The sequence below is a fragment of the Tympanuchus pallidicinctus genome, unplaced genomic scaffold (genome assembly GCF_026119805.1).
Source record: "Tympanuchus pallidicinctus isolate F22 unplaced genomic scaffold, pur_lepc_1.0 scaffold1, whole genome shotgun sequence".
Lineage (NCBI taxonomy): Eukaryota > Metazoa > Chordata > Aves > Galliformes > Phasianidae > Tympanuchus > Tympanuchus pallidicinctus.
This window is the reverse complement of record NW_026294618.1, coordinates 78469890-78494120: the sequence shown is the minus strand read 5'-3', so window position 1 is coordinate 78494120 and position 24231 is coordinate 78469890. Positions and strand designations below refer to the sequence as shown.

The following is a 24231-nucleotide window of genomic DNA, read 5'->3' as shown; positions in this document are numbered from 1 at the left end:
TAGGGAAAAGAATTAACTGACCTTTATTATGTCACTAAAGCGCACATGACTCTAAATACATAGATTAAGTAGATTTGCAGAGCAAGACCACACTGATGGTAATACAACTTTTATGAAGTATTTTTTGTACAGAACTGTACCTTCCAGCCTTCAGGCAGAAACTGTGTTTACTCCATGGTCAGCAGTTCCTGAGTGCTACCACCATATAATTATTAATGTTTCACAAAAAGTCCAGCTTTCTTGGTCTTCATGTAGGCATTTACATTCACTTCCAAGGAACTCAGATGGTCAGTCTCGGCGTGGACTAATGTCTGAGGCCTTGGAAAGAAGTGGCTTGACTTTGCTGAAGCCATTCGCTGCTGGTGGCCCTCTTCCATGCCTCGTGAATCTGTAATGATAAATCTTTTTGTGCCTCAGGGCAACTTACATTATGTTACCTTAGGTAAACACTCTTATGCTTCCTCCTCCATCAACATGCTACCATAAATGCACCTTTGTAGCACCTTTCCCACCTCCTCCTCAGAAAGAAGTCTTCCTCTCCCCACGGCGATCATGGTTCTGTTGCATTGGACGCAGTACAAACATGCCAAGAGATGAATGATACCAGCTTTCCCAATTGGGAATCACAAGTACCTGAAGCAGACTAGTTTTTCAGAGATGAACAAGCTTTTATGATGAGATTTACAGCTTGCTCTGTATATGAATTCACATCTTGGAACAACATGGGTTCTGTGTGGTATTCGGTGTCTGAAGTGGTCAGATTAACATACAGGTAGTCTGGATGGGAAAAGGAGACAGACTAATGATAGTCAAGGTACTGATCATCTTTCCCCTTGGACTACTTCCACAAGAGGCTGCTACAAAGACTATTTTTTTTTCTTTTTTTTGGGGGGTGGGGTGGGGTGGGGGGGTGGGAGAGGCATTAAGTCACAATGAAATTTGGATTCATTTTGGCAAAAAATCTAATGCCAGTCTGTCACTGTTGACCACTGCCATATCCAGCAAAATGCTAGAAGCAAGTAGGACTTGGCTTATTTTCAACTTGCTGACATAACTGTCATACTAAAATTAGTTGCACAGATTTGCATAGTCTTGAATTCCATTTTCCTGAACTAGCAGAAATCTCTACTGGGATATTTGGCAGTTTCACAGTTACCCTCACATAAAATAACTGATTCAGAAATACAAGATTTTTTTTCAAGATATGAAAATCTCCTTACTATGCTGTTACAATTATTTTCCCCCTCAGGGAAATAAATATATCTTGTCTATAAAACAATTACAATATCCATTGAACTTTTAAAATGTACTATTCCTCACAAATTGCTCGTTTCTTTGAGCAATGCCCTGTATGCTGAAAATAAATAAATACAGAGGAAATTAGGTGGAAAGGAGCATAAAACTGAAAAAATACATTTAACTATTTCACTTTACCTTCAGGAGAAGACATGTTTAAACTAACACATTCTTCACAAAAGCAAAGTAAATATTACAACTAATATTTGAAAACTCTCGCAGCATGGCTATGTCATATGCCAAGAACACTAACCTCTACAAAAATAAACTTCAGCAGTGGATCCTGGTTTTTCACTGTTGCACTATATGCTGCTCAGACGTATGAAAACTAAAGGAAAAAGCTTCATATTGGCAAAATAGAGCTCCTCCTGACTTGAATTAGCTTTGAAACGTCTTAAAGTTCTCGTAATTATACGTAATTGATGCAGACAAGCCCATCAGCTTTAGGACAAGGGATGAGAAGTACATGGAAGCAGTCTGAGATGAAGGAAAGAGGAGCCATCGTGGATGGGAAAAGCACCCATGACTGCAGCAGCTACTTAATGATGTCAAAGGTAACATTTTCACATCCTTGCCGGTGCTTAGCTTCCAGCAGGCCCCAACAGCTTGGGATGACCCTAGATGGGCAGCTTGGGGCCCTGCTCTCCAGATCACAGAGAGAAAACAAGTTCTGCTCAGACTGCTGTGCTAAAAAGTAGAATCTGAGCTCAACAATCAGAGTAAACAATTGTTCAAAGACCATCTGGGCACACAGAACAGATTCTGGTTCTTTGGACTAAAAAAAGGGCAGAATACTACTTTTAATGATACACTTGGAGCAGCTTCCAGCCACACCAGTGCAGAGGTTGGGAATATGTGTATAGGTTCCTCTGTCTGCTGCTTTTTGAAAGCTTGTGGTGGAAGGTGGTGAAATGAAAATTACAAACTTTTTTTTTTTTAAAAAAAAAGAAGGTAGGGAGAAAAATGCTAGTCTTTCATTTCCATCACTTTTTCTCCAATAGCAAAAGGTGTCTGCAGAGGTGTTTAATGTCAGTCTGTAGTGTGTCTGTCTGAGGTTTGCATCAGGATGCTTGGGCACTGACCCTGCTCTGAGGAGGAGTTAGCCAGAGGACCTCTGAGGAGTCTCAGTTACCCTCTGAGCATATGCCAAGTTGTGGCACTGTGCCTAACAACCTCAGGCAAAAACAGACAAAGCTTGTGCCCATTTTGGGTGGGATAGAAACCTGTTTCAGGAAAGTATGCCTGCAGGGTAATGGTATGCAAGGCTGCAGGCTGCAGTGGGGAACTTGTGAACTAGAGGAGACCAGAAGAGCTAGGTTATTCCAGAAAGGATGAATCAGATCCCAGTGAAAAGTTAAACACCTGGGCTTAAACACAGTGCTGAGCACAGTCTGAACTGATCGTGCCACAAGACTGGTTGTAATGCAAGCATACTGCAGAGAGGCAAGCTCAACTAGTACAAAGCTTTGTCTGTATCAGAGAAGATCGAACTTGACCTGGTAACTAGGGGGCTTAGCCAAGAAGGGCCTGGTAGGGGTTTAAAAACCCAAACAATTAAAACATAGTTTACAACAGGACAAATGAAGGTGATGTGAATGATTACTTTGAGCTCCTGTAGAGCTGCTGAACTGTAGCTGTCCCAAATAATCTGCAAGACTCTGGGCTAAACAAAGACACAAGGAGGTCAGAGGAAGCCAGTGACTTAAGTTGTCCTTATCATGCACACATCGTGTTAGATTCCTAATGGAAGGATTTTCTTCTTGAGACAAGCTAAGCATACATAGCAGTAGCTCAGATGCTGCTGCATTCCCTGTGCAAAGGGGCAGCAGCAAGAAGTCCTGGGCCAGAGTGACATGGGGACAATGACAGAGGGACCTGCCCAGCAGTTTTCAGCAAGAAAGAGTGTGTTCCTAAACTGTATGCACAGCCCACAAATAGGTGGAGCAGCAGCACAAAAAAGTGATCCAAGGGCTTCAATCTCAATGAGCTGCAAGCAGTAGAAAGATTTCTTACTGATTTCATTTATCTTTGGATTGAAGAACGTAGACAAAGACTATGGAATGTAGATTAATGTGAAAGCTTTAACCTGCTTCAGAGTCTGTCGTGTCATGAGATCCTTTTTCCATTCCTGTTGGTGATAGGCAGTTTTGCAGCTTTTTGTTGGGCTGAGAGCACAGAGGTTGAACAAAGGATGAATATGAAAATGATGAGATTTGTATTCACCCCGGATTTAAAATAAAGTTTTATAATTTCCAGGTTGTAATTTGCTGTGATTCCCTAAAGCAGTAGCAGATGAATCTGAACAGTGCATGGCCTGTGGTCTGTCCGCAGCATGCCCACATCGTCCTGCTCTCAGACATTCCCGTGACGGCCAGCCAGTGAGTCACTCAACCACAGCTCCTCATCGCCAGCAAAGGGAGCTCACCTGACAGGCAGTCGTACTCCTCCCCTCGTTCATGCACTCACTCACTTCTGCCAGGGGGGTTCCTCACCCCAGCACAGGCGGTGTCTCCACAGAGCTGTGCTGAAGGTCTCTTCAGAAGTCTCTCCTGTGATGGCTGGGGGCTGATTCACTAGAAAACAGATTTACAGGGCAGTGAAACATCACACGCAGCAGTTAGGAACAGCATGCACAGAGTCTCAGCTACATACATCTGCATTCCAATCTGTAAATAACTTGATGATGTGCCTCAGTGGTAAAAGGTCTGAGAAATTTTTGTTTGAATCACATGCAGCTGACTGCAAAGAGAAAAGCCATTCTCTTTACAGATTACAGTCAGCTGGGAAAGTAAGCATTCAGAGCAAATGCTCTTGAGTGATACAGCCCTTTTTTCTCATTGTAGTTTTGTTGAGTTTTACTCAGCAGCACACAGTGAAAACCCTCTAGATTCAAGATCCATGCATAGATGAATTTGGTACCTTTGCCTAAAAGATAGCAAATAGCTTTTGTATTCAAACTTACAGTTTTCGGATTGGAAAAAAAAAAGTGTTTCTATTCTTTTCTTTCAAAACAAGCATAGAACTTTCAAGGAGCACAGTTTCCACCTATCAGAGCACACACAATCTTGAACTGAAAATATGCAATCTGAAGAAACAAAGAACAACAATATTTGTACAAAAGCTTCTTGTCTATTTCTGTTCTAAGCACATCGATGGCTATAGCTGTCCTAAGATCAAATAATTCCTATACTCCTTCTAAGCTGACTTACCTGCAGTGTCTCTCATTTTCCATGAGGCCGTACCTATGGCTGACAGTGATCTGTATTCTCCAAAATGGCAAGTTTGATGATTCCCAGAGAGGTAACTCGCAAGAGTTTTTCAAGCAGAGGTGATTTAACAGCAACTGCAATTGTGAAAATGAGAAATTATGACTGCCAACTACTGAAAGTGAGAGAAACTCCCTCAGTAGAGAGAACACGAACAAGGACCATATGTAAGTCCTTAGCATTGATCAGCAAAAACAACGATGAGTTGGTTTTTTTGAGTGTTCACCAGTTTTGCTTAAGTACTATGTCACATTCTCAGGATCTATAAGAATCTTCTGTGATTCTTTACAGTACAGTTCATCAAATACTGATATTTTCTGTTTCATCATTTAAAGCAGCTTTTGCAAGCCATAACTGTACAGCTGTTCTTCAGTCAGTTCATCATCTTCATTATCACATATTTTTAACAGTCTAGAATAGATCTCTACTAAATAACTTAGTCCTGCTCAAAGATAGGGCTGACACGTTGAATTCCTGCTACTTGTTGTTCTATTATTTTCAAATTGAATGTTGATAAGAGTTTTTTTCTTAAAGAATTCAAGTATTGTTTTTAGTGCAGAAAGGATCTAGTTGATTTGACAGGACAATCAGACTGAACAAAGCTGTTTTATAAAGCTACACAAAGATTTAGTAACTTTAGACAAAAGATTCACAACAACAGTTTAAGTATTTCCTCATATTTGGAGGTAGGGTTTATATAAAAAAAATGAAGCTCCATATTCATAACTCATTTATTAGAAGTGTTTGTTTGGAATCTGCATCCAAATCTCATGTTCTCTCTCTCTCTTTCTGTGACCCCAAGGGAAGCAGTACATGAGGTTTACTTTCTGCTCTGCTCAGGAGAAATTGGGGAGTTCTGCTTAATTTATGCGTATTTTAGAGTGCTGTAAGAGCTCTGATCAGCAGCTTTGGTAAGTATGCCTTTTTCCTTTCTATTAGAACATGTTTGTATGGATTAGCTGAGGCTGAATTTGCATATAAAGTACCCCTCTTTAGCAAGTAATTTTCTGGAATTTAGCTCTTTCCAACTGTTTCTACAGTAAAAATTTTGAAGCTCACTTAAGTGTTGTTTACAGATAGATGGCTTATGATTCATATTAGGAATAAAACTCAAAAAAGTGTTTTGTCTGAATTCTCTAGGTTTTGCATGGAAAAGAACAGCGCTGCAAGAGCTGTAACAGATTCTCTGCTCCTCAAAGCAGGGATCATTTTTTTTTATTAAATTGTTTGGTAAAAGTCTGCTGTAAACAGATGTGTAATGGTTTGTCTTAGGTACTGAAAAGAAGTCACTGTGACCACCTAGTTAAATACTATATATATGCTGAGCACTGCATTAGCTAGTTTTCACTAGTTTTAAAAGAAAGATGATTTAAGGCATCTTTTTCTTCTCTTGCTGCGTAGTACTCTTCATTACATGTCAGCCCTTATCCTGTAACATGAAAGCTTATCTTCTCAGCAAAGGAGGCTTTGAGTTCTCTCTCACTGGTAAAGTAGTTTAGCACTATGCCAAACTGGAAACTTTCACCCTTCCCCTGGGGTAAATAAAATCTCTATAGCAAGAGTTCAAGTCAAGCAAGTTCTTTGCTAGTTACTCTTTCCATGAGTCACACACTTCTCCAGAATCTGCCCAGCTCCTTGTTTCAGCAAAGCAAGATCAACATAACCCTAATTGTATTTTGTAGCTGAAAAGGATACTAATTTCTAATACTAACAAGAACAAAAGCCCTCTTCAGTTACAAACCAAACTTTTTGCGTCTTTGCCTTCTGCAGTTTCTTTCTTCACTTTCCCATAAAGCTTAGCTTTCCTCTCGCTGTTTTCCTAGGTCTGGCTCTCTAATCAAAACAACGTGCTTACCTTTTAAGTTTCTCACATAGATTATTTCTCAGCAGCTACCAGTCTAACAAATATTTTTCACTGGAGGGAGATGCTCTTCTTTTCTTAAGCTATCTGGTCACACATGCATTAAGGAATTACACTGGTCACATGATCATCCTCCACAGTGCTCCAGTGCATAAGGCTTAGACTGAAATCAGCAGTGGTGTGGGGGTGTACATGGAGCTCGGTTTCAAGGGCCAGCACTGCCTGTTACAGCCCTCTTCTAATTTGTAATATTCTTACCTTGGGGAAAACTAATGCTCTTTGAGTATACTGCTGATCCCGCAATCAATTAATCTTGCACAGTGTCTTAACTATTCTATACAGCCATTGTTTCCATATTCCAAGAAGAATAATAAACATTATAGGAAAACATATTTTTATTTTTATAATTAAAAGAAAATCGGAAATAGTATCTCAGAGGGTAATCTGTTTTGTCCATAATGGGAAATAGAGGACAATGAACAGCATCTTCCAGGGCTATGTATTATGGCACATGGGAAACCTTTTTTGAAAAGTAAGAAAACATGTTTGAAAGTACAATGAACATTTAAACTGAGCGTGTGGGTGAGAAGCTGTGAGCTAGTTTTCGTCACTGATGGTGCTGATTCCACATAATATAAATCCATTTGAAATACTGTGCAGAGCAAGCAGAGTGGTCCCAATGGTGAGGTTTGATTTTTATCAGGTATTATGTGCACCAAGGTCTGTGTATTGTCAAAGAGGATCTTGTCATAGACAATAATCCCACTGAAGCTCTTGGAATGTTTTCACAGTTCCATTTTCCAGGATATCCTCAGAAATAAAGCTGGTGATGTCTAGGCATTGTGGAGGATGAGTTATATTCTCCTGACTCTCAGTAGTAGGTTAAGTCACTAGGTAGCCTGTTGAAATGCAGTTACAGTAATATTTTGGCTGCCTAAATCTGTAATGTAGAGATGTTCGGAGTCACAGGTTTATGAGTGCTCTATTGTAATGCAAGCTATAGCGCAATGTACTTTCAACTGCAGGCAATTAATTATTATTTGTTTATCCTTATTTGTTTTACTAGGCCTCTTTATTCCTACCTACAGCTTTTTTTTACAACATACAAGAATAAGCATTATTAGCATTTATATCTAACAAATGCCAATATACTCAGAAAAAGAGCCAAGCACCATAAGAGGTTTTGCTTTGTTTCAAATGTACAATGGTGTAGAAAATAAGCATATGTTTTCGGTTCCTTTTTATCACTTTAGAGTGTTGTCTGGCTTTTCCAAACAGTATATATAAATACTATTATATAACCCCAAGATAGGAAAGCACTTGTTTAAACATGTGCATGCCTACAGTATCATAATTTGCAGAGACTCAGAGTTGGCACCATGTTCTGACATGGAAATTTAGGGTTGCACCACATGTACTAAACAATTGCTCTAATGTTTGAAATACAATGGCCATACTGTTTTGTTTCCAAGTTCCTTTAGGAAAAATCAGTACAGAGTTTTTGGTACAAAATTACCACTCTAGGTACAATAGAAAAGTATTCAGTGTATTATTTCTAAATACAGACATTACTTACAACACTGTAAAAATAAAAATAATTTTTAAAATCCTTTCAAATTAAAGCTTAGGCAGAACATTTCTAGTGCTACTTGGGACTCTGAGATTCAGTAGGAACATAGAAGTAGCCTGTGGATGCAGAAGTCACAGGTGGAAAGCTGAAACACAAACAAACAAGGCCTCTCTAGAAAAAAAATAAATCTCCAAGTTAAATATGCCAGTTTCATTGTTACGAACTACCGAGTTGACCAGGCACCTTGTTCTACGACAGCCAGAGGAAAACAGGTTTTGGTACCGTATTGAAAGGTAACAGTGGAAAGAGGGAGGAAAACAGCCTGGTAAAAGATAGCTCCCGGAACTGGATGCAGTTGCACCATGGATGGCTGTGTAACTCTGCACATCCTGCTACTCTGTCAGCCCTCAGAAGTTCTCACAAAACCTCAAAGACTTTCCCAGCTTAGTCTTGCAGATTTTGACACCTCTCAACCCCTCACAGCACTGTAGGGACCACAAACCAGGCATGTCTGCATATGAGCTGAAATAAGGCAGAAAGGTTTTGATGATGTATTTATACTAATCTTGTATCTTGATAGGAAGTCATCTCTCGGCTTTCCTGGTGACCAGAACTGTCATCTAGTCTCAGGAAAACCTACCTGTATGGAAAAATTGCACTGACCAGAGTTCCACGTACTACAAAAGAACACAGCAGTCTGTCAGGAAATTTCTCTGCTGGGCTATAAGAAAGCAGCTCAGCTGTTCAATTTTTTTCCTTTTTTTTTTTTTCTGACAGACTTGAAAAACGTGAGCCAAAAATCAATCTTTGTAGCTGTAGAGAAACTCTATGGTCCCTGTTGGATGTGGCTCTGCTAGAGAGAAACTACTGATAGAGTTAAAGGAATGCTACAGCAATTACTTGTGCCCTGCACTTTAGTAGTTCTCAGCAATAACTCCACAGCTAACTGGGTTTAAACTGACACTGCTATGGCACCCCATCTGCCCCAGGTTCATTTTTAATGCTGTCTAGTTCTATTAAGCAGCTAATAATACTCGCACCTATGCAACACTTTTCCTTTATAGACTACAACAGACTGACACAGCTGTACCCCTGTTTCACACAGGGGAAAATTCAGGGGAAGTGAAGCCGATGCTGGACTTTCTAACGCATGCTGCAGTTTGGGTGGCAAGAGGCTGACGGATATTACTTGTTTTTTTCCTCTGGTGTGCTGGAAAAGGGTTTAATTAGCCACAGCAGACTTCAAGTGTGCAGGCACTTACAGAGCTGCAGGGTTCCCACACATCCTGCAGGTGCAGCCTCGTGCTTTGGGCGCTAGGGGCTCAGCAGGTGCCAGGCTGCACCCTCCCACCATGGCTCGTCTCAGCCCCAGCACATCACTGCAACCTCCACAGGTTGGTGTCAAGTCAAAAAGCTAAGGAGAAATAAAAAGGAGGGGGTTGCACAGCCTTGGAAAAATTGTGGGTGGCCCAGGGGGAGGCAGAGAGGGAGGCTGTGTAAGGAACAGGGTACGCAGTGCTGAAACTTGCAGGATGGTGAGTGGAAATGCATTCAGGGAAAAAAGAGAAGGGGGACACTCTTCTACCCAATATACTCAAGTTTCAATCCAGCAAAAAATGCCATTTGAATCAGGGAGCTGGAATACAAATGAGGTGCAGTGTGCACCTGCACCAGGCAAAATGTCAATTAAAGTTGTGCGGGCAGATTTACACCTGGAATTCCCTATTCTGAGTGCCTGAATTGTATGCCTGAATTGTGCAATCCTAAAGCTTTTCAGCACTGACATCTGTCTGCATTCCTGCCCTGTGCTGGAAACAGTTATAGGTTGGTTCTCCTGATTATTATGCCCACGTAGGTGAAAGCTTAACACAAGAGGAGGCTGAGCTCCTACCACTGCATGTGAACAACGACCATAAGGCAAGATTCCAGGGCTAGATGGGTCAACAGTATTTTTACAAGCAACCCCACATCATCTAATTGTCATCATACACAGATCAACTTTCATGTTCACAGAATGGAGAGTTTTGGCCCTATTACTTCCTTGTAAGGCCACCACTGAATTTCAGTGCTCTGAATCCAAGACACCATCCTCTTCTAAATTCCAGTCTTAATTTATCCACAGCCAGTTTATATCTGCTCCCTGCTTTTGGTGTGAGAATTTTCTGTCCATCTTTCTGAAGTTCAGGGCCTTTCCAGAGTGGGTAACAGGTATGCGAACTTAAGGACCAGTCTATTGGTACGTCATGCATGGGTTAGTAGTAACTGCTACGTTGATACAGTATTCTGTATTCACACTTTCTACAGCTTGCAATTCTAACTAAAAATGTATTAATTTCCTTTACGGAGGTGTAGACAGTGTTCTTGCCTTCAACTACTGATTTTAATTAACGTTACAATCAGCTTTAATGTTTAAGAATTATTTTAAGCAGACTAAAAGATTTATCAGTTAAATAACTAAGCTTTAGCCTTAACAAAATGTTTACATAACAGGGAATTAAGGTTTAAATAACATATTAGTTTAGAGAAATCACACTTCATTCCTAAGAAGACACTAAATATGCAAGAAGTTAGTTTGATAGGGAAACTTATCACCTTAAAACAAGAAATACTGGAAAGTAAATAGTTACTTGATAAGTAATCTTATCGAGGCTTGTGCTGAACAAGAAATACATGTTAGGCCCTTCGGTTGAGTGCAATATAGTTTTTATGTGGTTTAAGTTTCAAAGCATTTGTATATTTACTAGTTAGATTGATAGGTCAAAAAAATCAACAATGAACAAAAGTATACCCTAAGAATAGGCTATCATGCTATCATTCTTACATAGCATATGCATCCAAATCCTCCGAAAAACATAATCTGACTCTCTAAAACAGTTACAAGAAATCCACCAGCAGCTGCCTAGGTTCTGATTTGTTTACAAAATTAGATCATTAATTTAGGTGCAACTAAGAAGGTAAATTTGGCCCTCCCAGTTTAAATCTCAATCTTCAAGTAATGTTCCTGTTCCGTATTTTGTTACGATACCCTATTTACCAAGAAATTCTGAGTTGCTGGAAAGCTGTGCTGTCAAACAGTTGGCACAGCCAGTCAAATGCAGGACTTTCTTTTTAAAATTAATATTGCTGTTTGAGGCCACAGTGTGTGTGTGGCTCTAACTCAGCTGTTCAGGATAAGGGAGTGGACAAAGGCATGTCCTGCCCTCTCAGACCTTGCTATACTGCTTCTGCTTTGGGAAGTGACAGAAGGGCACAGGCTGGGGGATGCTCCTGGGAGCTGACGGACAGAGAGACTTCCGTTTCCTCAAAGCTTCTGACCTCTTATTGACGTGAGCCCAGGCCAGGCCAGGAACACGGGGTGCGGTGAGGAAGCTGTGGACCACAGCTCAGCTTCACTGCCCATGTGCCTGCTGGATGAGGGGTTGCTCCTAGCAGAAGCAGGCCCCTCTGAGGGCTCCTCTCCAGGACTTTTCCTGGAGACTAAAAAGTCAGTCGTAACCACTGTAGGCAGAGAAAAAATTCCTGCCTAGCAGCTAGGAAGGGGAAACAAGAAAAAAAAGTACAGGCACCCCCCCACCCCCTTTGAATCTTCAGTGACATCTGAGTGAGTGTACATAAAGAAGAACGCTGTTGTAACTCTGTCAGCATGGGAAAGCAGGCAGAAGGCAGGGAGCATGCACACGGGAGGTACATACAAACTCCTAAAAATAAGAGCCTATAAATGCACTCCAGAGTCAAAAGTAAGTGAAATGTTTTCAGAAAATTCTAAAGGGAAGAGTGGAAGAAAAGCAGAGCAGCCCTCTGGGAACTCTGCTTTCTTAAGTCATAAAAATCTCTGTTTTCCCTGTCTGGAAAAGTTGTGCACAATGCTCAGAACAATATGTTTTTATTTTCAGCCTTTTAGACCAAATAGCCATGAAAAAAAAGCTCAGTGTAAACTGCTATGAGTGGGCAAAAAGTCCCGCCTTTTAGTTTTGTGACACATTTTTAAAAGCTGGAGTTTGAGACACAAAAGTAAAATCATTAAACAAAATTAACAAATAAACAGTGTATTTCAGAAATGCATCTATTTAACTAAAACATGCTTTCCTAATTGCTGTAGGTTTTTTATGCCGTATGTATAAATATTTCATGTCCATTTACGAAATTCACAGAAATTCAGAATCTCAGAATGGTTCAAAAATGGAGATGACAAATGTGTTATTAATAAACCATACAGATATATTTTACTGAATGAAACGGCTTGAAAACAAGCCAGACTTCCAAAATGGAAAGCAAGATACATTTTTTGCTCCTCTTTTTTTTCTTTCTTTTTTTTTCTTTTTCCTGAAGGCATCCGACTGTGCAGGAATGCTTTGTGGAGAATTTAAAGACGGACAAATAATCAAAAACTTGGTAGAGGACAGAGCAGCAGACTGTATTAATTAAACCACAATTATTTTTGTGGCACTACTTGGTCTTGCACGGCCATGCAGTATATTCACACATATTGTGTCTAATCCTACTATCATGAGATAGACAAAACTCTAGACAGCAGGAATTTGGCTTGGCTAAGTCAAGCACAGTGACTTATTTCAGATGCTGATATCTGCTTCTTAAAAAGAAGCATTGTTAGCTTTTCCGGTATGTTCTATAGCCGGACTGAATGAGACTCAGATTACGTGGGTGTGCTCAAGGGAAACCTTTAGACAACACCCAAATATTGCAGACATTTATAAAGCCATTAACAAAGCTTTGCCTGGATGTGTTGCTGCATCTCCAGCTGAACTGGGTCAGAGACTGAAGCCCCTCGGAACCCTCTCAGCTGCTCCCTGTTGCTTTCTCCTTTTTCCCCTTCCAGAGATTACCCTCCTCTGAGATCTGCCTCTGTCACTGCATGCGTAGGTCGACATTGTGAAATTCTGCAGTTGCTGTGACTGCTTCATCATTAATACCCCTCAACAGGTACTCACCTTATGGATAAGATCCTGATTTTATCTCTATTACTTCGACTAGGGATCGGCCTTTTAATTCTTCATGGGTGGTAAATGGAGTGGAGTGAGCTTGATCAGAGGGCTTGCTGAAGCTGGCACCCACCACAGTGGCTAAGGCTGGTGTAGGAAACCAAAGTTTATAGAAGCAGAAAATAAGCAGAGGCACCCTTTTCCACGAGGACTGGCAAGTCCCTCCTGATCAGCCCTCTTGAGGAGTGGAAACTTCTGCTTCAGCTCACTGAGCTAGCCCTTATTCTCAAACTCTGTTGCACCCTAAATGCAGACTTCCTTAGATGCCAATCAAAGGCAACCTTTTATTCCTCAGTTTGACACAGCACGGGATGGATGTTAAGGAACAGATACAGATAGGATTTCACCACATTTGTTTATATTTATATTACGTGTGTGGCAGGGTTCCCTAGAAATCTAACAAATTGTAAGTGGGGGAAGAGGTGATAAGAGGTCGGGGAGCTATGGCAGGCTGCTGCTGTAAGCCAGTGTTTGCTGTGCATATGTCATGTGTAGATCCTGTGCAAAGGTCAGAGCAAGGTAAATATTACAATTCCTAAAAGGTCTTTGCACAATTAACATTTGAAAAATAATATGTATTATATAAACTGCTATGTTTTAAAGAGGCCAGGAAGAGGAGAAGGTAGCCTGCAGCCAGGAATGTGCTAATTAATGTGTACAATAGAAATATTAACCAAGTGACCTTAGGGGTGGGGAAGGAAGGCAGGAGGAAGGGGAAAAACATGACACAATACCCTTAGCATTATGTTAGAATCCAGCACCATGAGAAACAGGACAGATAGACAGGAAAACAGCAGTTCTGCCATCTTGGCTACAAAAAGCTGTCCTTACTAAGAGAATAGCTCTGCACCTAAAAGCTGTGTATAATAGGATGACTCACTCTAAGCCCCAGACAGCGCACCCTGAGGCTGGGGTGAACAGAACAACCCAGCCTTCACCCTCGTGAGCCCTTGGAGACCCTAGAGAAGATATTCATCATACGTGTGACATGCATATGCAGTGAATATTGTTTAATAGTGAGTTTTGTTTTCCTGTCTTCTCATTGTAGATCAATGGCTTAAAGTGAACTTGTCTTTTTAACCTCAGTCTACAGGAAAATCTGACTGAGTAATCTCACATATTAAAGCATTCTGTTATTTGCAAGCATGGTAATGTTCAAAATTTTTCCTATAACCACTGTCCCTACCTTTGTTTTCCAGGATACTGAATGGTACTACAGTGAGCCTCAACTTAGCCTCTCCTGAGCAGCCTGTGTGGCTATCTCTAAGTGTGAGCTGAGGAAGCACCTGCCAACATGCTGCTTTGGTCAGGAAAATCCTCCAGCAGACTGGGTGAGTCAAGTGCAGAGCCTGCCAAGTACTGTGCGTTACAAGGGAGTTTCTAATGAAGCAATGAAGCCTATGCATTGCTTCCATTTTCTTGCTGCTATGGAGGAGCGTCCTTAAGTTGTGGCCCCATCTCCTGGCTTGTTCCATTTAGATCTACCAACTCATTTTCCTTTTCTGCTCTTAGCTGATCTTGCAGATGAACTGCTCTGGGCTCTTCCTGCCAAAAAACTCAGTTTGTCTCTGCCTCCTTTTCCCCAGCAACGCCCTTCCATGTCTGTGAAATTCCTCATCCGGTTGTTTCTGTCCCTTCTTCATGACCTGACATCTTTATCAGCCTCTCATGCTTGGGCTGTTGGGGCACACAACGCTGCGGCTTAGGACTGGACTGACCTGGCAAGAGCAAGGAGAGGTGCCACTAGTGTCATGAGGAAGAAGGATGGAGAATTTTAGCCAACTTTTGACACATGAAAATATTACCTTAGAGTAATTCAGAGCTCTCAGAGCAGTTTGGATATATATACAACCCTCACACCTGCCCATAACTTGCTTGCATACTGTATTTTTCTAACCATTTTTTTCCTTATGCTTAGAATAGCATTTTGAAGTTGCTCTTAGTCTCAGCAGCAAGATGAATAGGAAGGATAGCTTTAATGGATAGTTTGCACAAAGGGTAGGATTCAAATATCAGCTCCTAGTGTTACAATTATCTAATTTTTTTTTTCCATGCAAGGACCCAGTCAGAGGAATTCATGCCCATACCAAAATTCTTTCAATACCTTTGCTGGCATCTGCTGATTATAGCCTAAACAAAGGAACAGAATGGGTCTTTTCAGTCTTTTAGCAATTCATACGTAAAGTCTTTGTTTCTGGAGCACAAGAATGAAGCTGGTCCCCAGGAATAAGAACAGTAAAGAGAGACCTCAGTGTAATTCTGTTCCTCTTCATGATTAACTGCAGTTAGTGAAAAACAGACATCTCTTTCATAACCTTTAGGTTCCTGGAAATGTATTTGAGTCATACCAATTTGTCAGCAGAACAGGAGCTCCCAGCGTGACAAAGTTAAAAGAGACTATGCTGCTCTTCGACACAGTGAGCATATTCTCAAGGGTGTTATCAGGTAGGATGGCTATCATATGTCTGCATAAATCCTGAGCAATTACTGCAAGAATACTAGAACACAGGCTTAGTGCCTGCAGTTCAAAAGGGACGCTGATAAGTTAAAGAAAGTTCAAAGGAAGGCCACAAAGATTAACATGGGAGATGACCAATCTTCCTTGTCCTGAAAGCCCTGTACCAAAATCTTTATTTGTCCAAAAGACAGGAAAGGGACACATAGAGAATGACCATTAAAAGTGGACATTGATCCCCCAGAAGACCTGCTGCTCACTGCATATGGGATGAGGAAAGGTTGTGATAGGAAATGGGCTGGTGACTCACTTCTTCCTTAACACTACGATAGATAGCCCAAACCCATCAGCTGCTGGGCCAATGCAGTCCATACATCATGGTTTTGGCATAGGATTGCACCTTAACTGCAATGCATCTCATGTAGCTCTAATGCTGCTGCTTAGCCACCTGGAAAATAAATGTCCTAAATGAGAAACAACATGAATTCAGACTTCATCAAAAATAAGGTTAAGGATTGACATGTTCAGAGACTGATACATGTGTAACAAAACTTTGGTAACTTCTACTCAGCAAAGGATGCTGAAGATTGCTTGTTAAGAATATCTTCATCTCTTAAAGTCAGCAAACTCCTCGTGAATCTAATGCAATCTTTGGTATTTCAGAGAAGAAATCTCCTAAGACAGCTATAAACTCTTATTCTTCCCTCTCAATCCTGTTTTCCTCTGTAGCAAGCCAGTGCATAAGTACTGCTTATTCACACAGCGCATGACTGAAGTTGAATAGCTAAGAAATCTCATTCAAATTATTCTTTGTTTTGCTATATTGAAAAGAACAAGTGAAAATGAGTGCACCTGTTTTGAGTTCCTACTTTGAAAATGTTTGTGATGCAGGAATTTATAAACTTAAAACAAAAATACATTCTAAATTCTTAGCAGTCCAGCTACTCTGGCTGCCTCTTTTCTAACAGTGGTGTGGAGCTGCCAGTGGTGTACACTCCCAAGTAAACTGTACAGGGCCTTCTGACTTACTGCAGGAAAAAAACAAAACAAAACACCAAAAAAACCATGCAGAAGCCTTTGGCCAGGATGACCCCTGCTAGCAGAGGTTTGGAACTTTGACGTGTGTTATGACACAGTGCCTTTTTTCTGCAGCCCATAGGTATGCAGAATAGCTGCAAGGAGATCACGTGGGGATTTATGGAAAACTAACTCAATTACAAACATTTAAATAAAGTTAAATGCATTCTAATGAAACATCACAATCCCTCTCTGAACAGGAATCACATGACAACAAGGAGAGCTTCAGCAGCCACTAACATGGCTAGTGAGGTTTTATAATAACAACAGAATTATTGTATGTTACTATTAAATCCTCTGTCACCACTGATAGAATTAATCAAGTACTCCTCAGTACATAAACGCATTGGCAAATTACTCTTATTCTTGGTCAGCAGTTGTGGTGACAGGACTCTTTCATCCTTTGAGTGATGGATGGTATGTGTTGCTGCTGGGAGACAGAAGACAGAAAGTCAAGTTTGGGGCTTAGGGAATAGCCTAAAAAATTCCAGTGGAGCTTGTGCAATGTGTGAGAATCAACCAGATACAAAAGGAAAGGAAAAGCCCTAGCTAGTCATTGTAAGACAAACTTTGGATAGCTATGTGAATTATTTTCCTGCTGACATCACTGATAGCTGCTTATGGAAGTGCCATAATGTTTTCTAAGCATTGTTTGGATTTCTTGGCTATTTTAGAAACCATTTCAACCTCCAGGATGTCAGAAGCAATAACTTGCCAGGGAAGAGAAGACAACACCAAACATCCTCACAACAGCAAAGGGAAATGCCACTTTTCACACAGAGAGGAAAAGGAAAAACATTCAGGAGAGTTTTCCTCTTAAAACTAGAGATCAGATATCATAACTCTCTGTGTGATGGTCCAACTGATTTTGTTGTCATGAACAACTATATCAAATTAAAAGGGAACCACAGAAAACAGCAAATAATCTCTGCTTGCTTTCTGTACCTTGACACTCCATACCCAGTATCCCTGTGGTTTCCAGAGAAAGGAGAAAGAGCAGCCTGGGACATTAGGCAGATATTTTTTCTGAGCAGTCAGTATTTCTCCCCAGTGCTCTGCCCTGCTTCCAACAGCAGGCCTGATCCTGGCACTTTGAGTGCTGTCCCTGCACTCGCAGGATAGCTGGGCAGTGAGACTCAGTGCGAGGAACTTCACGTCTGTGCTGTGTGGACCTGACAGTGCCACCAACCACATTCCTGGGACCTGACACATGCTGGAACACCTCTTCTATGCACATTTCTCCAATTTTGGCACATCCCAGTGGTTTTCTTAGAAAAATGATCTAACTATGGTCATATGACTTCAAAATGTAAAGCACACATTTTGGCCCCTCAGCAGGACAGTCTTTGAGCGAAAGCCTGTAGAAACATACTCATGTCGTTTTGACCACCAGAGGGGGCCTGCATTTTCCCAGATTCTCAGTAATAAACAGGGAATCGTCTTTTAGGAGAGGAATTAAAAGGCAAGTATGTATTTGTAATGAGGAGAGGACCTACAGGCACTGAGTCATAGTCCACTGACTGTCACTGTCAACACAGTGACAGATAGACAAGGTAAAAAGAAAATAAGCAGATGTGGGATGAGCAAAGAGTGCTGCCACATACCTGCTCTGTAGCTGCTGTGCCCAAAAGGTATCCTGCTGAGGAAATTCTTAAGGAACAACAATTTTTTCTCCTGTGACTCTGAATACAAAACACAATGAGATTATTCCATTCATTGTCCTGAATCAGTGCCTTGCCCTGTGTTCATTTCAGGAAAAGTAATGCTATAGCTATGAGGCAGATTTGCAAAACTGTCCTTAGATGTCTTATCAACATATCAATAGCTTGATTTTAACTTCAGAATGAAGCATTTTTCAGTTATTGGTATTTTGTGAACATTTTTTTGTGTATCTAAAACAATGTTGGGCATCCCAGCTCCAGTTCAAGGAATCTACTTCAGAAAGAATAATTTCCAGCTAACTTCTACTTAAAATGAGAAATCCAGGCACAAAAGTTTACATGAAAGAGCGGGAAAGCTCAAAGAAAAAAAAGATTCTGTCTTCCCTAAGCAAATGAACTGATATATAACAATATATTACAAATATTATCAATAACAAATATTGCTTTTCATCATTACCTACTTAGTTGGCACTGTACTTGAAATCTCAAAACCACTCATTATCCTTTGCTTGAACTTTACTGTTTTCTCTCTGTAATACGAACGCAAAGCATGTGTAATACCAAACCCCATGCCTGTGCTCTAAAGCAGCTTTCAACAAGCATCTATATAATCATATACAGAACAAAGCAGCAGAAATTAACATCCAGCATTAAATGTTAAAAATCTTGTTTATGTTCCATGGCTATTACAATAAGCTGACTGTATAAAATAATGCCATTAACACCACTATCTAGAATTTCAAGACAGGAAAGTTGCTGCTACTTGAATAGCAATAGCTAATTTAGCATATTCTCGCTTGGAAACACTGTACAAAGAAATCAAATCTTTCAGCTGGAAACCTCATTCCTAGAGTTACTGAGTAACATATAAATAGGACCACTTAGCCATATAACATCTGCCCCCCACCCTGACTTATTCATCTATCTGTAGCAGATATGAAAGCTTGTGGGTGGCCTGACATGGTCCTCATTCAATTTTATTTAATTACTCACTTGATTTCACTTGAAAGAACTATTAAAATGGCATCTTAATTGCTCAGTATTATCCAGAATCTCTTTCAAAGCCCATAAATGTCAAGGATTAAAAATGATGTCACTTTTCTAAATTCCCTATTCAGGGGAAAAAGAAAAAAAAAAAAAAAAAGAACTTCCATCCAGGCCAAAATAAACAAGCAAACACATAAAAATACACAGTCCTTAAGAACGGGATCAGCTCTCCCCCATCCCCCAGTGCTGCACTACTGCTGCAAGCAGGATCTGAGAGTACAGAAGGCAGATGAAGCACTACAGCCACAGTCTCAGCAGGTGGGCAGCCGCATTTGGGATCCTCAGACCCCATGAGCTGGAGGTTCACAGCCACCATCACGATGTCCTCCAACACAGGAACTGCCAGCCTGAGTCAGACCAAAGATCCATCTAGTTCAATATTGTGCCTCTGACAGCAGACAAGAGCAGGCGCTTAGGAAGAAAATACGAGAACAAGGTATGTGTGTTAGAGTGATGCCCCCACCCCCAAATATCCTCTCTGCTTCCGACAATCAGCAGTTCAGGGATTTCCTGAGCCAGATGTTGCATCTGGATCACTGGTTTTAACAGGCAAATATAAACTATGATCCCAATGCAAGCAGGGGGGAGATACAGGGGTGTGGCTGCAACTGCAGTCTGGGAAACACAGCAGCAAAAGGCAGAGTGGCTTCATGAACACAGAGGTTTCTGAGCCTTTCTGACCTCCATGCATACAAGTGTCATAAATTCCAGGCTGGCATTAAGGAGAATTAACTCCCATCACACTTTATAAAGCTAGATCATGCCACAAGTAGTCTTATGAGGCAATCTGTAGGTAAGGCCTGCTCTTATATGCACAAGCAAACGTACAGACTACATCTGCAAGCAGATGTTAATGGCAAGGTATATTGAATCTGCCCCTTACTAACCTCTCACGTAAGAGAACTCTGAGTGGATATCTGATTTAAATGAGTTTCAATCTAGCTGAGAACTGGAAACACCTTGGTGTAGAAGCACGGTGCATTAGAGCAGTTAGCCATGAATTCACTTCAATTGCTACAGCCACTTTGTGCAGCAGAGCTGACATACACAGCTGTAAGGAGGAGCTCTCATGGATCCAGAAATAAGATTTATTTTTACCTTTGGGGAAGGATGGAAATGAAGACCATTACCTTCTTCGGGAAGTTGGATTTTATTGTGCTTGATCTCCATGTAAGGCTTTGCCTTTCCTTTGTTTTAACTGATTTGAAAGAAAAACAATCTTTTATATCTGCTATAAATAAAATCACCTTCCCTTCATCTCCTCATCAAATGCTACTCACATTTTTATTCTTTTTCTTTTTTTTGACGAAGATAGCCCCAAAATAACTGAACTTGGCAACCTGGCATACAAATAGTTCTAATCCTGGTGCACACACATGTTCAAGCTTGAAAACAAACTGAGTAAGATAAAAATAAAGGTGTTGGTAATTCTGAGTATGTCTGCCCAGCGTCTGCTAAGACTTTCAGCATTTCCTAATCAAACTGCCCTGTGTTTTGTGACTTGACACAGATATACCTACCTGATCTGAATGTTCAGAATGCTCCACAGCAGACAATGAAGAAAAGAAATGCTTTGGTTATCACAGAAGAACTTTGTGGATAGTGAGAGGAAAGGAAGAAATTGCCTAAGAACAGACACTAGAGAGTGTCCCAAATGCTTCTGCTCCTTTCTTCTACTGTAAGTTCTGCAGTTACTCATCACTTGACTCTAAGGGGTTCCAGTCTGCTATTCTGTATCACAATGAATATTGAACTAGTGGCATCACATTCCATTCCAGTGAAAGTGACTGAAAATCCTTCCTGTCTCATAGGCAGCAGATGTTTTACTCTTCTTTCAACTCCCCTTTCTTTTCCCTTCTCCCACGCCTCTCCTCACTCAGTCACCACCTCTGCCATCCCTGTGTAGCCATGCAAGACAAGTAGAAACGCTGTCTGGAGGGCTGAAAGTGGAAGACATGGCAGATGGAAACACCAAAATCATCCTTTTCTGTAGGCTCTCTGGAAGCAGAGATGCAAGAGAATTTTGTACACTGCTGTTTTATTGTTATTGTTTTTTTTTTTTCCTGTGACTTGACACAGATATACCTGCTTGATCTGGATGCTCAGAAGGCTCTAACGGCAGACAATGAAGAAAACATTTAGCTGTAGATGTCCTGTTCATTGCAGGGCAGTTGAACTAGAACCTTTAAAGGTCCCTTCCAACGCAAACAATTCTATGATTCTACTACTGAGATTTCTGACTGATTTTAAAACTTTAATTGATCTTTATGCTGTTAGCAAATTCTTTTATAATTATAAGGAAGTAGTGCTACATAAAGTGAAATTGTCAAAGACTTTACACATTGATTTACCAAGCTAGGATTGTCAGCAATACTCACCTGCACATCACAACCTGTGACTCCTGTTGGAAAGAGAGGTGCCACTGCTGTGTGAACTCACACGTAAATGAATGTATTGCCAAGGCAGCCATGCAGCCTGAGACCTGCCACAGTCATGCTGGACTTAAGTGGGAATTTGTTGAAAAGAAAATAGTGAGCAGTTCTGGGTACCACTGAGGCATATGCAGGGCAGTAAAGCAGACACTGGCAATCTGCAGAGACCCAGAGATGCAATAGACCATCCATCTGACAGGTCATTTCTGTCATGTGAAAAAGCAAACTTCAATAATCTCTGAATTTTCTGAGCATGGAGAGCATCTCAAAAACAATCACAAATACTGAAAAATTTTGAAGTACGTTTTCACTCTGTTGGGTTTCCGATCAAGAAGTGAAGTACAGAGAGACATTGCTAGTAAATAAAATGCTTGCTGTTGTATCTACGTGTCCATTTCATACACTAGAACTTGAATTTTTCTCAAGCACATCTTAAAACTGAAAGAAAGGAATCAATTTTTCTTGTAACCAGTTACTTACCTGATTTACATTCCACACTGTTTAAAATTCAAGGAGTGATGGAACCTTACATCCCCAACTGGCTCATGCTTACTATAGACAAGTGGTCACATTGATCCTTGTCAGGCTTAAGATTCAGTTATCCAAAATTCAACAATGAGAATTCATTTCAAACAGTAGTTACAGCTACGCTTTAATCAGAGCTGGCAACAAGAGCAACATATTTTCTCACTACGCAGTTGCTGATCACTTTAGGCCTATGAAAAGTAGGAAAATTAATTAACTAAAAACTTGCTTCAGAATACTACACAAAAGATTTTATATAAACTGATTTTTCCCATTTGCCAGATGTTAACAGGATTGTGGGTGAATTTGCACAGGTGATCAAGCTCTTCGAGGGTAAATCTTATAAGACAAATATTTTAAAATATGATTTATTATTTTTAACTACCTCAATTGAAAGCAATAAAATTCCCTGCTCACTGCTTAAGGAATAAGCATCTGACACGGAATGCAGCAGAACTGCCCCCGAACAACTTTGCCCTGACCTACCAAGCATAGGGATAAAACAAACGAGACAGTTCTTCCCTCCCCTCCTCCTTTTCTGAGAAGTCAGCATTCTCCAGTGAAAATAAACCAGTGTCAGTAAGCGACAATTCTGGAATTCTCCCTGAAAGTTAAATCCCAGCTGAGTACTAAATCACTTCATGAAAATGTGCCCTATTGTGAAACATTTGTATTGGGGTCCTATTGCACTGTCCTTGGGTGCATTCTTTTTTAATAAAATGGGCATTTTCTTCCACTTGGGCACATCATAAAATTGCCACTAAATGATACTTCATGTGGCAGTTCTGTAATAATCAGAGACGTGCCGGTTGGATTGTTTTAAATGTTAGTCCTAATCCTTCAGGCAAATACTAACAGATAGTAGCAATTTGTGTAGTCATCGGAGCATAAAAATGAACTTTTTAAAAATATCTAACACTTAAAAAGCAAACAAACAAAAACAATACAATAGTTTCCTTGTCAGGGCATAAGCAATCTCCCCACAAAACATCTGAGAAAGAATGAAATGGCAAAAGTTTGGACAAATCCAGTTTAGTCATTGTGTGTCTCTGCCCACATGAGGACATTTTGATGCTTCCCCATTTTGCTGTGGCATGAATGCAGTCGCGCTGAAGAAGCAACAAAAGCAGGGAGGTGGGCAAGAGGAGACTGATGTAGCAAACTGAAAAATCCTGTCTTCCTGCTACAGGATAGTGTACATCACTTAATACTCTCAGTCATACGATCTGATTTTCGGGTGGTCCTGTATGGAGGCAGGAGTTGAACACTGTGATCCTTGTGCATGCCTTCCAATTCAGGATTTTCCATGATTATGATATCTCTCAGTAGATATGCTAGGCCAACACTGGCAAAAAATTATTGCTGAGACAAACACCAGATGTCTAAGTGACATTGCAGATACGCTCACAAAGCCACTATCCACTAACTGAATGATTTGATCTCACATTTTTTAAATTATGAGACTCCATTGCTTGAAGGTGGTACAAAAAGCTGTTGCCCACCTCCTCACATTCATACACTGGGCAGCACAATAACCCAGCCAGTGTATGTCCTGGGAGCCTGAGGTCTGGGCAGTGATTTGGTGCTGTTTTGCGGGACAAGCATGCTGGGAGAGCTATCAAGCCCTGTATGATGTGGTCAATCCTCTACAGAGCTACATGTCCCATTGTATCGTTTGGCGTTGTGGCTTTCAGATTTTTTACCCACGAACCTGGAAGAAGAGGGCCAGCAGGACTGCAGGTTTCTGTGCAATACTTTCTCCTATGCTCTTACCAGGAACACCTGGCCAAGGAGGTCAGACACAAGTTCCATTTCTTACCCAGCATGAAGAGAGCCAAGTCATGTACAGAACTTAAGGACAGAACTTAAGGACCCTGTGGTCAGGACATTCATTTTGGAGGAAAGAGCTATGGTCTTGGTATCCATACCAGAGATCATTTGTACATTCATTTGTAGATACATGGATATATACACTTACGTAGGCATATAGAATGCCTACATTAGACATATACGCCTACATAAGTGTATATATGCATATTTA

At 40.7% G+C, this 24231-nt stretch overlaps 1 long non-coding RNA gene across 5 annotated transcripts in view; it reads right to left on the bottom strand.

Moving 5' to 3' along the window:
• LOC128081183 (uncharacterized) overlaps nucleotides 1-24231 on the bottom strand; it is a 47816-nt gene continuing 23585 nt past the window's right edge. For 4 of the 5 annotated variants that reach the window (XR_008207031.1, XR_008207027.1, XR_008207028.1 and 1 more), the window contains exons 2-4: nucleotides 4506-4639; nucleotides 3722-3869; nucleotides 1-388 (exon numbers count right to left, since the gene is read on the bottom strand). This is a non-coding gene — a long non-coding RNA (uncharacterized LOC128081183). Of the gene's footprint in view, nucleotides 389-3721; nucleotides 3870-4505; nucleotides 4640-6417; nucleotides 7888-24231 lie in introns of those variants that run through there. The other variant, XR_008207030.1, reaches the window with a different exon arrangement.